Genomic DNA, 13,171 nt, shown 5'->3' with positions numbered 1-13,171 from the left:
TTATGCCATGTGTTCACACCCAAAACACTCAGATTGAGCCACTTAACTCATTAAAACTTGGTATTTTCAGGGAAGAAATGAGAGCTTTTGGAAAGGTGTTCCAATGCTTATTAACCTTAACTGGTAAAAAATGGCATCCATCTGAAATCCTTTTAGCTGCAGTTCCCAGACATCACACCTTATTAAACATTTTCCTGCCAGGCTGAAGAGTCTGCTACTTCTTTTTCCTTCATTAGTCAAATTATAGATAATAGCTCATCACTCTGACCCTTTCCTTGTGAGGCTTAAGCACAGTAAGGACCTTGAGCTTATGCAAAGAACGATTTTTCAATATTTCAGTCTGTGTTTTGGCCTCCTTTAGCTAATCAAAAATATCTCTAAGCTGTGGATATTGCTGCTAGACAAAGCTATTTTTTTTTAATTGCTGCAACTTGGCTTCCATAACTCTGTTGGGCAGAGACCACACCAGGAACTCATTACCTGAGGAACAGCAGCAGCTCCTCCCTTTGCTTTTGCACAGCCCCTGCTTCTCTGGAGAGAATGTTCCTCTTCTAAGGTCATGGTTTACAGCCTTTGTTTCCAGAGGCACTGCTGTGCTCCAGACTTCATCATCAGGATCCTAAATTCTTCATGCCCGTGTCCAACCCATTTTAAAGCTTATACTGCCTCCAAAGCTGATTTTATGATTTATGTGACTCCGATTTTATACTTCAGTCACCAGTGGTGTCCCTCAGGGCTCTGTATTGGGACAGATTAGATAAAAGGAAGGAATTCTGCCCTGTGAAGGTGGGGAGGACCTGGCACATGAAAGAAGTATCCATGGCCAGCTTGAATGAAACTCTGAGAAACCTGAGATAGTGCAAGATGTCCCTATCCACAACAGTGAGACTGCATCTAGATGATCTTTCAGGTCCATTCCAACCAAGGTCATTTTATGACTCCATGATTCTCTGTCTATTTGCAGGCCACTGATAAAATGATTAAACTGTGTTGTGCTGAGAATTGTGTATTTTGCTAGAGAGAAGGAAGGCCTTGCTTGATGCTGTCTCTTTACAATCACACGTTGAGGTCTCTCAGTTTCCAATCCAATCAACATTTGCTGCATATTTTCTACTCCTCAGCAAATCCACATGAACAACCCTGAGCAACCACAGCGTAATGAGGGTGAATAAGAGTTCTTGGTTGTACAGTCACTTCCTCCCTAGCCCCTGTGAGCTGCAGCCTTTGCCTTCCAGGCCCGGGGCTGCTGTGTAGGACGTGGCTGTGAGGGTCCCTCAGAGTGAAGTCAGCCTTCCTGAGTGCCACTGACAAAGACATGATCTCACTGCAGCCCTGTTTTGGCTCCTTGGACATGTTTCCACTTATAGGGCTCCCTCCTGCACTTCACAGAGACATAAAAACCCCCTGTCCTTTCCTGTTTGCATCTTCTGAAGAGCTCATTTTGGTGAATTCTAATTGCAGGGTTTTTTGTCTTACTTAGAGCAGTCTGTCTGCAGTTTTGTGTAGATGAGGTCAGAGCAATTTTGTAGTGAAGAGCATTGTAGCAGTCTCACATCCTCACTCCCCCATCAGCAGGATCAGGGAGTGAATTGGAAGAGTAAAAACTGGAAAAATCATGGGTTGAGATAAAGACAGTTCAATGGGGAAGGCAAAGGCAGCACACAAGCAAAGCAAAACAGGGAATTAATTCACTTTTTCCCATGGGCAGGTGCTCAGCATCCCCAGGACAGCAGGGATCCCCATCACACCTAACAGTGATTTGAGAGCACAAACCCCATCACTCCAAATGTCCCCTCTTCCTCCTTCTTCCCTACCCTTTATATCTTGAGCAGGATGTCACTGGGATGTCCCTTTGGTCAGCTGGGGTCACCTGTCCTGGCTGTGTCCCCTGCACCCCCAGCCTCCTCTCCAGGAGCAGGAAAAGCAGGAAGGCCTTGGCTCTGTGTGAGCCCTGCTCAGCAATAACAAAATCACCTCTGTATTATCAGACCCAAACACAGCCCCTCATCAGCCTCTGGGGAAAAAATTACCTCTACCCCAGCTGAAACCAGCACAAGGAGACAACATTTAGTGGGTGAGGAAAATCTGCAAGTCCTTGAAAAAAGCCTCTCTGCACATCACTGTGCACAAGCTGTACTTGTCCTTGGAAGCAAATGCTGAGTGAGGTGCAATATTTGATTGGTTCTGGTGTTTTTTTGATCTGTGTGCTCATTTACAGTGATAAGGAATAGTCCCCATTCCAAACAGCCAAGGAATGCTGAAGAAGGCAGCACTCATGCACATATGGAAATGAATGGCTGCACCAAATGCAAGGCCCATCAGACTGTCTGCTGTCTGCAGTGTAACCCCTGTGGCCCTCTCTCCTCCCTCATTTGCCTAACCCTGTTTTAACAAGCACCTGGAATGCTTCAGCTGGGATATTCCTGCTGTTCCTGCACTGCAGGCCCACAGGACTCCCTCACATTCTTCTCTTGACACAGTGACTCCAATGGGGCACAGGCAGACTTCCAAAACAAAGCCAGCAGATGCTGTGGGTCCCTGAAAGCCACATGAAGTTGCTTTTCTGATGGTTTTCATTATGTTGTGGTGTGAGTGCCCTGCATTCACATGGCTTTATGGATTTTAGCAAGCTCTGCCCTTAGTTTGAGTTTCAGGCTCTTTCCGCAGATTTGAGGGCACTCTGTGTGCATGTAAGGGGGGGATTTTATTTCATTTTTAATGTTGGAAAGCAAATACTCCCTTTCTCCTTTACTTGCTGTGCTACCAGGAAAACACTGGGAGAATTATTGGTCAATACCTCTTAGAGTAAAAGTTAGTAATGTTTCCCAGTAATAAATGTTGTGGCAAAGACATGAATTCCTTTCAAGTTCTGAATCAGATTCTTTTTTTCCCCTCCAAACCATCCCTCAGATCTGAGGCACTATGAAAAGAAGGGTTTTCATACTGAACCCAGAACTCTCTGTATTGTTAATGGGACTGTCAAGGTGCTGTTTGCACAAGATGTGATTCAGAGTGCTCAGCCACCCACACAGGCAACTGCAACCACAAGAGGCAACACTTCAGAGCATCCTATCTGAGAATCCATCTAGAGGACATTTCAGACAGACCTGAGGCTCCTCTGCTCCTGCTTGGAAGTGCCTGGATGCCAGCCAGCTCTAATTTAGAAGTCCTGCAGACATTCTGTGCTTGAGCTAATGTATCAAAGCCCTTGCAATCATCTGCCTTGAGCTGATGCCTTGTTGGTAAAGCTCAGTCCTCAGGTGATCTGGAGTTTTGTTCCTTGGTAGATGTCAGAGGAATTAGCCTCAGAATAAAAGCACTCGGGGGAGGAGGGTTTTTTCTGCTTTCTGCCATGCCATACCCATTGATTTGGCCCAGATTTTTCTACAGCTGGTTTCAGGGAACCTCTTTGGATCCTGTTGAACGTGAAGCAGGTTTTGAACAACCTCCACCAGCTCTCTCTGCCTTGCTTTGCACCCACTCAGGCCTGGCCAAAACCCAGCCCTCAGCCACAGCCTGTAGGGCTCCTTTCCTAGTGCACATGCTTTGCAGATTAAAAAAAATAACTTGAATCAGAAGAAAACCAGGCAGAAACCCCCTGCCTGCAGTCACGTGTCACACCCAAACCAAAATCAAGGTTCTTGGCTCTCCATCCCAGCAGACAACAAGTTTGCACCTGAATCCTTTGGAAGCAAAATCTTTTCAGGAAAAAAGGCATCTGGCCCAAAATGTAGCATGGATTCCTTTGTTTAGCTTAGCTGAATCCCATGGTTTTGCATTTTCATCCCTCAATCCTCCCTAGCAGAGGAACAAATCTCCGGTAATTTGAACACATGTATGCTGAGCACTGGCTCCCGACTCGGGTAACTTGTTCCATATTCTCAGCACCATTTGCATTTAAACAGTTCTGCCACGATTCCCCTGTGCACAGAAACAGATGGGCAAACAAAGCAAAGGACGGGCCCTGCCTCGCTGCACCTGAGTTTTGGGTTGAAATCTATGCAAACCTGGGGACTAATCAGGTCGTTTTCAAATAAGGGAAATTCCTGCAAAACGTTTTTGAGGTTTTTTTTCCCCCTACTTCTTCAAACAAAATGCAACGTGAAACCACTCCAGATTACAGCATGTAAATGGATGTGGAGATAAGATAGGTTTTGTTTTGTTTGAGACTCAGAAAGATAACTTTATGTAAAACTCCTTGTTGTTGGCAGCCTACTTTCTTTGCTGGGATATGATTTAAAGTCATCATTTACCAGCTTTTTTCACAACACTTTGATGGGAGTAGGAGGAAGGTGGTGGTGGGAAACCTTTCCATGGGAGGTTTGCTGAATAGTTATGAAAATGTTGGATTTAAAGCCCTGTGCAGGACAACCTCTCTGCTTGTTTTTTTATTCTCTGAAAAATCAGGCCCACGGTTGACCGTGTCTTTCTCATCATATTGATACTGTCGGTATCTTTGAAAAAACAAAACAACACTGAAAAATGAAACCAGAAAGAATGAAACCTCTATTCTGTTAAAGGATGTTCTCCAAAAGGCTGTTAGGCAGAGTTTTAATCTGAGACAACTGGTATTTTACTGACTCAGGCAGCAATGCTTAATGATTGTTAACACTATGTAGTGATTGTGAATGTTCAACCTGTATTTGCTTTGCTTTCTGTTTTGTCTCTGACTCCCTTCACTAAAGGCTGAAAAGCTCCTGAAAAGCTGGGAAATAATTTTGCAAAATTTTTGCTAATGAGCTGGGAGATCTTTGGGATGCTGAGTGAGTTTGTTGTGCTCTGCCCTTTCCAGATTTTCTACCTCCAGGAGCAAGAATTGCTGATTGTTGGAAAGCAGGAGACCAATTACTGAACAATAACTTCACAAAAATAAATAAATGGCCTTCAGCTTAATGTCTACTGTTGTGATTTCTATGTTTTTTGTTTGTTTGGTTGGTTGGTTGTTTGGTTCGGTTTTTTTAAGGGCTGGAACTTTTCTTGCTTTTCAGCATGACAGCAATAAAAGTCTGTCAGTTAAAAATAAATACAGATTTGGTACCTGAAAAGATTTACTGCTGCTTAGACAAATTTAAAAGAGTGAAACTCTTGATGAGAGATTTTCTGGAAAACCAGCCAAGAATCCAAGGTCAAGTCACACAGCAAAGTGGTCTTGAAATATCCAGTGCCTCTTGTATGTACAGAAAAATTTGGTTTTTGGGCTTATGCTGGATGAGCTGGATATGGCAGATCCTTATCCAAATGCCATAAGCATCCAAACTTGCAGGGAGCTGGAGCACCTACAAATGACCTCCAGGAATTGTGAAATGGCAGCAAAACCATCCCCACAGGTTCCCACACTTGCATTCCAGAGAAGTGCCTGAGGCTGTTCCTAAATCCTAAGTGCCCTTGGAAGTCACTGACAAACGGCTGTGGAGTTTTGTAAAACCCCTAAATAATTTAGGAACAGGTTTGGTAATCCCTTGAAATGGCATGCTTTGGAAAACCCCAGCAATGTGGATTTATCATTACAAATGAGAGACAAACCTGTGAAAAGGAGAGTCTGTTTTGTTGTCCTGGAAGATCTCAGCTATCACATTTTATCTTCTCCCGCATCTCTGCCTCAATTTGTTCCAAATCTTGGAACAAAAGAACACTTTGGTGCCTGAGCCATTCAAGAACAGTTTTCTTGCAGATCAAATGACATGTCTGAAAGCATCTTGAACCTATTAATATTATTGCCCTGATACTGAAAAGCTTCTCTTTCATGCATTTGATATTAGGACAGTGCTGACAGATCTGCTGCCTCACCTTGAAGAAGTAAGATTTCACTAACCATTAATTCTACATGACACAATTTTATTTTTATCATTCTGTTTGCCTAAACAAAAGCAAACTTGCCTAGTTTTTCCTTTACTGCTGTTAGTTGTACAAATATTTACTGACTCACCTAAGCTGGGGTTTCCACTCAAACAGTTTTTACCCGGCTGAATGAGGTAATTTAAAAGGTCAATTAAAAAGAATTCTCACATACATCAAAATGTAAGTTTTGCTTTTGGTGGAAGGGATGGTAATTTGCTACCATCAGTCTTGAGCTAGGCTTTATTTTATAATGCAGTAAATGTTGCTACCCATCAACTCCAACCAATTCAAATGAGATTGGTGTGTGATCAGGGTTGTATGATCAGGTGTATGAGGGTTTTCTGTGTTTTGCAGGAGGTGTGGAGTTGTATCCAGGTTCCCAAAGAGTGGAAAAATGCAATCCACTCAGTCCAAAGATGCCACAGGGTGCAGCAGTCTTTGTGTGAACTGGAAGCAGCCAGGGAACTGGAGGCACAGGAGGAAGGAGTGAGGGAGGCATTCACTGTGCTCGCTGCCTGAGAGCCCATCAGCACAAGGGACCTCTCTTTGGAAGGATTCTTTCCTCCTTTTCCCTCATTTCAGTCTTGGTTGAAAGAAATATGATCAAAAGGTAGGATGCCATTAGTCCTAGCTTTGTTAGAAGGAAGCCAGCACTAAATCTTGTTTCCTTCTAGGCTCTGCTTTCTGTTTTGGTGATGTGAAGAATGGGACCTGAATACACATGGGCCCATTATTTATCCTCATCTTCTTTCCTATTTTTCCTCTACATTTTTAGTGCAAACGCAGCCCTGATTGTCTGTTTCCAAGGCCGTGACAAATGGGAGCAGCCCACATCCTTAGCAAGGCCAGGAATGCTGCTGTGACATTTTCCAAGCCTACCCCAGGTAGGAAATTCCCTGAAGTGCAGTGGAGTCATCCAGCTGCCCTCAGTGGTTTGGAGCTCAGATGCAAGGTGTGTGGTGGAATGTGCAGGAGAGATCTGGATCAAATTCCTCTTCAGTGTCTGTTTTATAGAGGAAGGAACTGCTTAGTGGGGCTTCCCAGCCCAGGTCTCAGTGCTCAACCATATCATCAGCCAAAAAGGGGAGAGTTATGAAGAGCCTCTGACTGCTCTTTTCAAAAGAAATGCCTTTCTGAGGCCTCTGAACTGGAAGCATCTGTTCTTATTTATGCAATTTTTCATATACAAGAGGATATCATACATCTTCATTCTAGAGAGATTATTCCTGATTGGAAAAAAAAAAAAAAAAAACAACCAAAACCCAACCCAAACCAACCAAACCTAAAAAAACCCTAAAACAAACCAAAGAACATTTGATAGGAAAATACAAATCTCACACCTTGAAAATATCTCCAGAAAAGGTGAGACTGGCTCCTGGGTGAGATGTTTTCACCCAGGCTGGCCCTGCTTCAGCAAAGCACTCAAGTGCATCCATAAGCTCTTTTCACTCCAGTGGGAAGCCTGGATTATGAGTGGATTTTGTGGAATAGCTGCCAAGCAAACTCATAGTGCATCCTGGTGCAGGGAGGAACCTGATTAAACCTGTTGTAAGAGAGCACTGGAGAAAGCCAAGTGCTCTGCACAGCAACTTTTATTGATCCCATAAAACTCAGGGACACTCCTCTTAGCCAGCCACCTATTTTTGCCTGCTATTTACAAAAAATGAACCCTGCTATTGCTGTATTTAAATCCAAAGAGCACTTTTGCAATCAGTCCCAGCATTTAGAGTGCTCCAAGAAAGAAACATCAGTGCTCTCCCCATTTGTGCAGCTACACAAAACTCCTCTCTGCTTTGGAGCTGGATAAGAGTGATCCATGGTGATGGAGAGAGGAGAATTTATCCAGGAGGCACAAACTGAAACACAGAAAGTTTCATCTGAATATGAGGAAAGTCTTCCTTAGTCTGAGGGTGACAGAGCACTTGGAACAGGCTGCCCAGAGAAACTGGATTCTGCTCCTCTGGAGATATTCCAAACCTGCCTGGATCCTGTGTGAGCTGCTCTGGGTGAACCTGCTTTAGCAGGGGAGCTGGACTGGGTGAGCTCCAGCACTCTGTGAGTCTGTGAATCACTACAAGCTCTAAAGCTGTGCTGCTCTTTGGGCAGTATCCAGACACATGCGATTTTCAATTTGGCACTATGGAGACAAACATGGCTTTAGCAGGATGGTGGAGAGAAAAAGGAGCAAGTAGAGAAGTTCTGGAATGCCACCCACTTAATCCATTATTATTGCCTGTATACTTCTATTTTTTCATGAGTAGCTCAGCTCTCAGCTCTGTTTCATTGCTCCTGTCCTGATTGTCTTGTTCCTTGTCCTGACAGATTCCAACTTCAGCTGAAATCAAACCCCAGAGGAAATAAGTTGGGTTTATGTCTGTGTAGAAGGGTTGTTCAAGCAGGATATCTGTTTATTAAAGCATTGTCTGGCTTTAATTCTCATGGGGTGTCTATAACTTGTACACCTTTAATACAAAAGGAGATTCAAAATGCAATCAAGAATACAATGGGGTTTGCAAGTTCCTGCAGTTATCCCTCTCCAATCCTATAATCCATCCTTCCATGGTGACTTGCATGGTTCTGGCCTGATCCTACAGCCCTATTCACAGGGAAATACAGATATTCACATTAATAACTGTTTCAAATCAGTACATTTTATTCCATGGTATACACAGTTCAGAATCAGACCTTCTGAGGAAAAGATGGAATTATTTGCAGACAAAAGAGCAAAGTGTTCCTTATGCTCAAATGGCCTAATGGGAGATTCAATACTCATTTCTCTCATGTGGGGAAAGCATGTTTTATATAATTTTTCTAAATGGAGAGGAAAAACATCAAAAACATGTTCATTTTAATTTAGAGGCATAAAATAGAGCCTTGGAGAGATGTGAAGTTGTCAGCTGGTCCATATCTCTGTAAAGGACTGGCTTGAGAGGAGAAACAATGAGAGAAGAACTTTGTCTGGTATCAATTAATTATATTAACATAAAATACACTTTACTAGTTGGTGATCAGTTCTCACATTTTTAGGAGAAAGGAACAGGTCTGTCATTAGATGTTTGATAAAGGATGTCATCAGCATGTGATTTCTTTAAATACATTTCTTTTAAAATATCTTTCCATTTCTGAACCAAGGATAATTCCTGGTGACTGATAATCCCAGTACAGAAAACTTAAGAGTGGGTGGGCAACTGTATTTTCATTTATGTTTGATTGCTTCTCCTTATTTTATTAAAAAAGTTAGACTCCCTCACGCAGCAATGTTATCAGCTCTTCTAAGCAGGTAATTTATGAGCCAGCACAGATTACATTTGGGATGAAATAACCATAAATCTAATAACATGGCTTTGTTGAAGAAGAAATAATTTGGAATTAGTAACCTTAAGCACAAATTTGTCTCTGATACCAATAAAACCCTTTTCCCAAGGAAGAGCTAATTCTGTGGCAATCAGCTTCTCTTCTGAGCCTGGAAAGAAAAACAGAGTCTCACTTCCACTCAAGTGAATACTGAAACACAGGATTTTCACCTTCCCACCAGTGCTGATCCAGACTCTGGAATAAATTAAACCCTCAAAATTTTAACTGGGGAGGGCTTGCAATGTCTGAGGCTGCTTGAAACAACAGATTCTTGGCACCAGACACTCCTTGAGATGCTCTTTCCATTGTAAAAAGGATTAATAATAACCAAACATGGCTAGTTAATTTCTCCAGAGTCCTTAAATGGTGGAAACAGTGTGTAGATGAGGTAGAACCCCTCACTACTCTCAGCATTCAAAACCCTGCTGGGTATTCCTAGCCTTTGAAATGTCTGCTTTTAATTATGCACATTGCCTTTCTGCCAGGGAGCAGGTGGAACAGCTTTCAGCTCAACTGGGAGCCCACATCAACTCCTCCCAGCAAAGCCTCTTCAAGAGAATTCTCTTTCTGTGTAAAAAAACTTTAGGTATGCACAGAAGAATTTTCTCCTTCCAGTTAATTGTACTAGAAAAAATTGGGAACCTGCACTTCCCCTCTTGCTCTGTTATCTGCTCACCAGCCAGCTCCATGGCTGTGCTGTGCTTTGGAGAAAAAACCTCTCTCTCTTTGTATCCAGCCTGGCATGGAACCATAAATTCACAGAATATCTCAAGCTGGAAGGGACCCATCACAGAGTCCAACACAGGACTGCCTAAAACTAAACCATATGACTACCAAAAAAAAAAAAAAAATTTAAAGGAATGTTAACTGGGAATGTCCTGCAGAAAATGTCACTCTAGTTTTCTTTTTATAGCCACATTTCACAAGGAGGTATTCTATACCCAAGGTATACACACCTGTGTGCTTCACTTTGGGACTGTTCAGCCTGGAGAAGAGAAGCTTTGGAGTGACTTAATTGTGGCCTTCCAGTGCCTACAGGAGCTACAAGAAGGATGGAGAGAGACAATTTACAAGGAAAGGAGTGACAGGATGAGGGGCAATGGCTCCAAACTGAAAGAGAAAGGGTTTAGATGGGATATTGGGAAGAAATTCCTCCTTGTGAGGGTGGGGAGGCCCTGGCACAGGGTGCCCAGAGTTCTTGGATTCCCTGTCCCTGGAATTGTTACAAGCCAGCTTGGAGAGAGCTCTGAGCACCCTGGGATAGTGGAAAGTGCTCCTGCCCATGGCACAGGGCTGGAACTGGAGGATCTTTAAGGTCCCTTCCAACCCAAATGATTCTGGGATCCCATGACAGGAATTCAAACAGTGAATTAATGAGAAATATCAACATCAAGCTTGACCCAGAAGTCATTCTTATCTCTCCCCTATCTTTTTGTCACTTTTTATTCCAAAGGCAAGAATAACTCCTGCACAGCTAACACAGACCTTCTTTTTTGTTTGTTCTTATTCCTTCTCAACTTCAATTGAATCTGTCAGGGAATCTTTTTCCCCTTTTATGGCAATTTTTCCCCAGGTTTTCCCTGTGTTGTTTATGGACAGAATGAACACAGCTGCATATGCAGGCATGACTGAAAGTCAGGCATCCAAGCTCTCTGCCTCGTTACTGGGCTGCATGTGCCAAAGGGCTTTGGTGCACAAGCTGTTTGTTGACAGACATAAGGAGGTGGAGGTTTGAAAATTCTTGCAGATACTGTTACATTGTACCAGGAATATCTGTGAACAATCAGGAAAAATCCTACAGACCCAAGGTCTGCTCCTCAAAAATGATCCACAGAAACTTCACAGAAACTTTGGTAAATTTGGTTAAAGAAGACACAGCTATTTATGAACTGAAATGATACTATATTTTTTAAATTCTGATTTGAGAAACAGCCCTAAATGTAATTGCTTTTCTGAAAAAGTGTAAATGTAGATAAAACTCCAATCTACTAAAACGAAAACAATCCAATAGCCCCAACCTGCCCTAAGCCTCTCATCCCCTTTGGTTTCATCTACAACTCATGGGGGTGAGAGAGGAGAGACTGTGAAAAGACAGCATGGGCTTGGAATAGCCACAGCTTTAAAAACTCTTGATATTTGTCTTGAAAATGAAAAGTATAGGCTACTGCCACAGTAGCTGGATTTTGCTAGGAAAACTATAATCACCCATCCTACTTTTCTTCTGTTGGCTTCATTGCCAGGAGGTTCTCCACTTCAAGGCTTTGGTTTTGCAAGCAATGCAGGGACAACTCTCAAGGGCAGGGCTATAAATGTAGCAGACACTCCATGCCACAGACTCATTTTTCATCTGAGAAGAAACTTTCCCCTCAAGAGACAAGACTTGTGGTGCTGTGAGGTGGTAATTAAGAAAAATGCAGACAGGAACTTATTATCTATGCTACATAAGCAGGTGAACAGCAAAATTAAGTGGAAGGAGGACTGGTTAAAGTAAGAGTGAAGGACAGCATTTTCAGTGTCCTGAGGTTATTACATTTCTACCACAAACCTTTCAAAAAGTAGGTCCCTAATACACGGATATTAGCATTTCTCAGATCAAGTGACCAGCTCCTGCACAGAGATGTCACTGTCAGTTTTCAGGCAAAAAAAATCAAAGTAGGGCTTAAGTGGGGTTTAAGATGGGTCTAAGCTCCTTGCAAAGCCTGAGGAACAGCTGGCATGCAATGTAAGCATTGTTCATCCAGCATGGAACAGTCTTAGGTCTTCTCCCCTTACAGGAACGCCCTCCTGAAGAGCCTGGTAATCCCTGCTGGGGCACTGAGCCCCAGGAACAGCACAAGAACCACAAAAAACACCACTGAAACATGCACTGGGCAGTGGAAATACCCATGTGGGACAGTGAAACCTTGCAGATAGTAAAAAAATAACACTCAAAAATGTGGATTAGAATAGTAGGAGACCAGGAGTGATCCTCATGCTCTTCAAGGTTCCCTCTGTCTTCAGCACTGTAATGGAATTTTGTGTGTCTCTAAGACTCCTCCCAAAGGAGTTCCAAGGCCATGTTCCAAGGCCATGTTTTTTTCACAGGTACCCATCTCATGCTTTTTAATAATTAGAGGAAATAATTGCACATCTTTGATGTGCAAAACCCAGTTGAAAGTAACTATTTGCACTTGAAACAGACCCCAGGAATTCCTCCCCTCTCTCACCCTCTTGTACTGAAATTGTGGTGTGTTAAGAATCATCTAAGAAAAACTCAGGCCACAAATAGTGATAAAATATCTGCTGCTTTCCTTTAATACTATTCTGGTCCTATCAAAGTGCAGCTTAAAATACCTTTTCTTTTTTTTTTCCCCTCTCTTGGTTTAAGTCAGAAGTGTAATGGCATTTGAGCTCTTTTTTCAAAGACTTGTAATTGCCCAGATGATAAAGCTGGACGCTGTGGCAAAAGGCATAATGGAAGGAATGTGTTTCACTTCTCACCTGTCTTTCCCAAAATGTGCTGGCAGCCAAGGATGATATTTGAGACCCTTTCAAAAGAATGCTTCTCTTCTCTAATAAAAGGAAGCTTTATTCGGATACTCTTTTTAATTCCAAGGTCCAAAAGAGGCCACGCTCTCAACACCCTCAGAAGCTCAGCTGGATCGAAATGGAAATGTTGGAGCCAGCACATGTGTTGCTACTTTTTTTGACTCCATAATTTGAAAAGGAAAAAAAAAAAAATCATTATTACATCTGCTAAAGGGTTCAGCTTTGCCTGGTCCTCGGTGACCCGAAACTCCCGGAAGGCAATAAAGGAGAGTGCTCGGCCCCTTCTAGGATTCTGCAGATGGTCCCTGCCAGGCACATGATTTCCTGACATCTACTGAAGCAGCAGTACCTGCACAGCCATGACGCTGCTTGAGGTACTGGGAGAGTGCTGGAATCCAGCCCTTTACAGATGAACATCACAAGTATCCTGATATTTCAAGGAACTCCTGAC

This window comes from Agelaius phoeniceus, chromosome 2, assembly GCF_051311805.1.
Source record: "Agelaius phoeniceus isolate bAgePho1 chromosome 2, bAgePho1.hap1, whole genome shotgun sequence".
In the NCBI taxonomy this organism is placed as follows: domain Eukaryota; kingdom Metazoa; phylum Chordata; class Aves; order Passeriformes; family Icteridae; genus Agelaius; species Agelaius phoeniceus.
The sequence above is the reverse complement of the archived record's forward strand: the minus strand, read 5'-3'. Positions refer to the sequence as shown.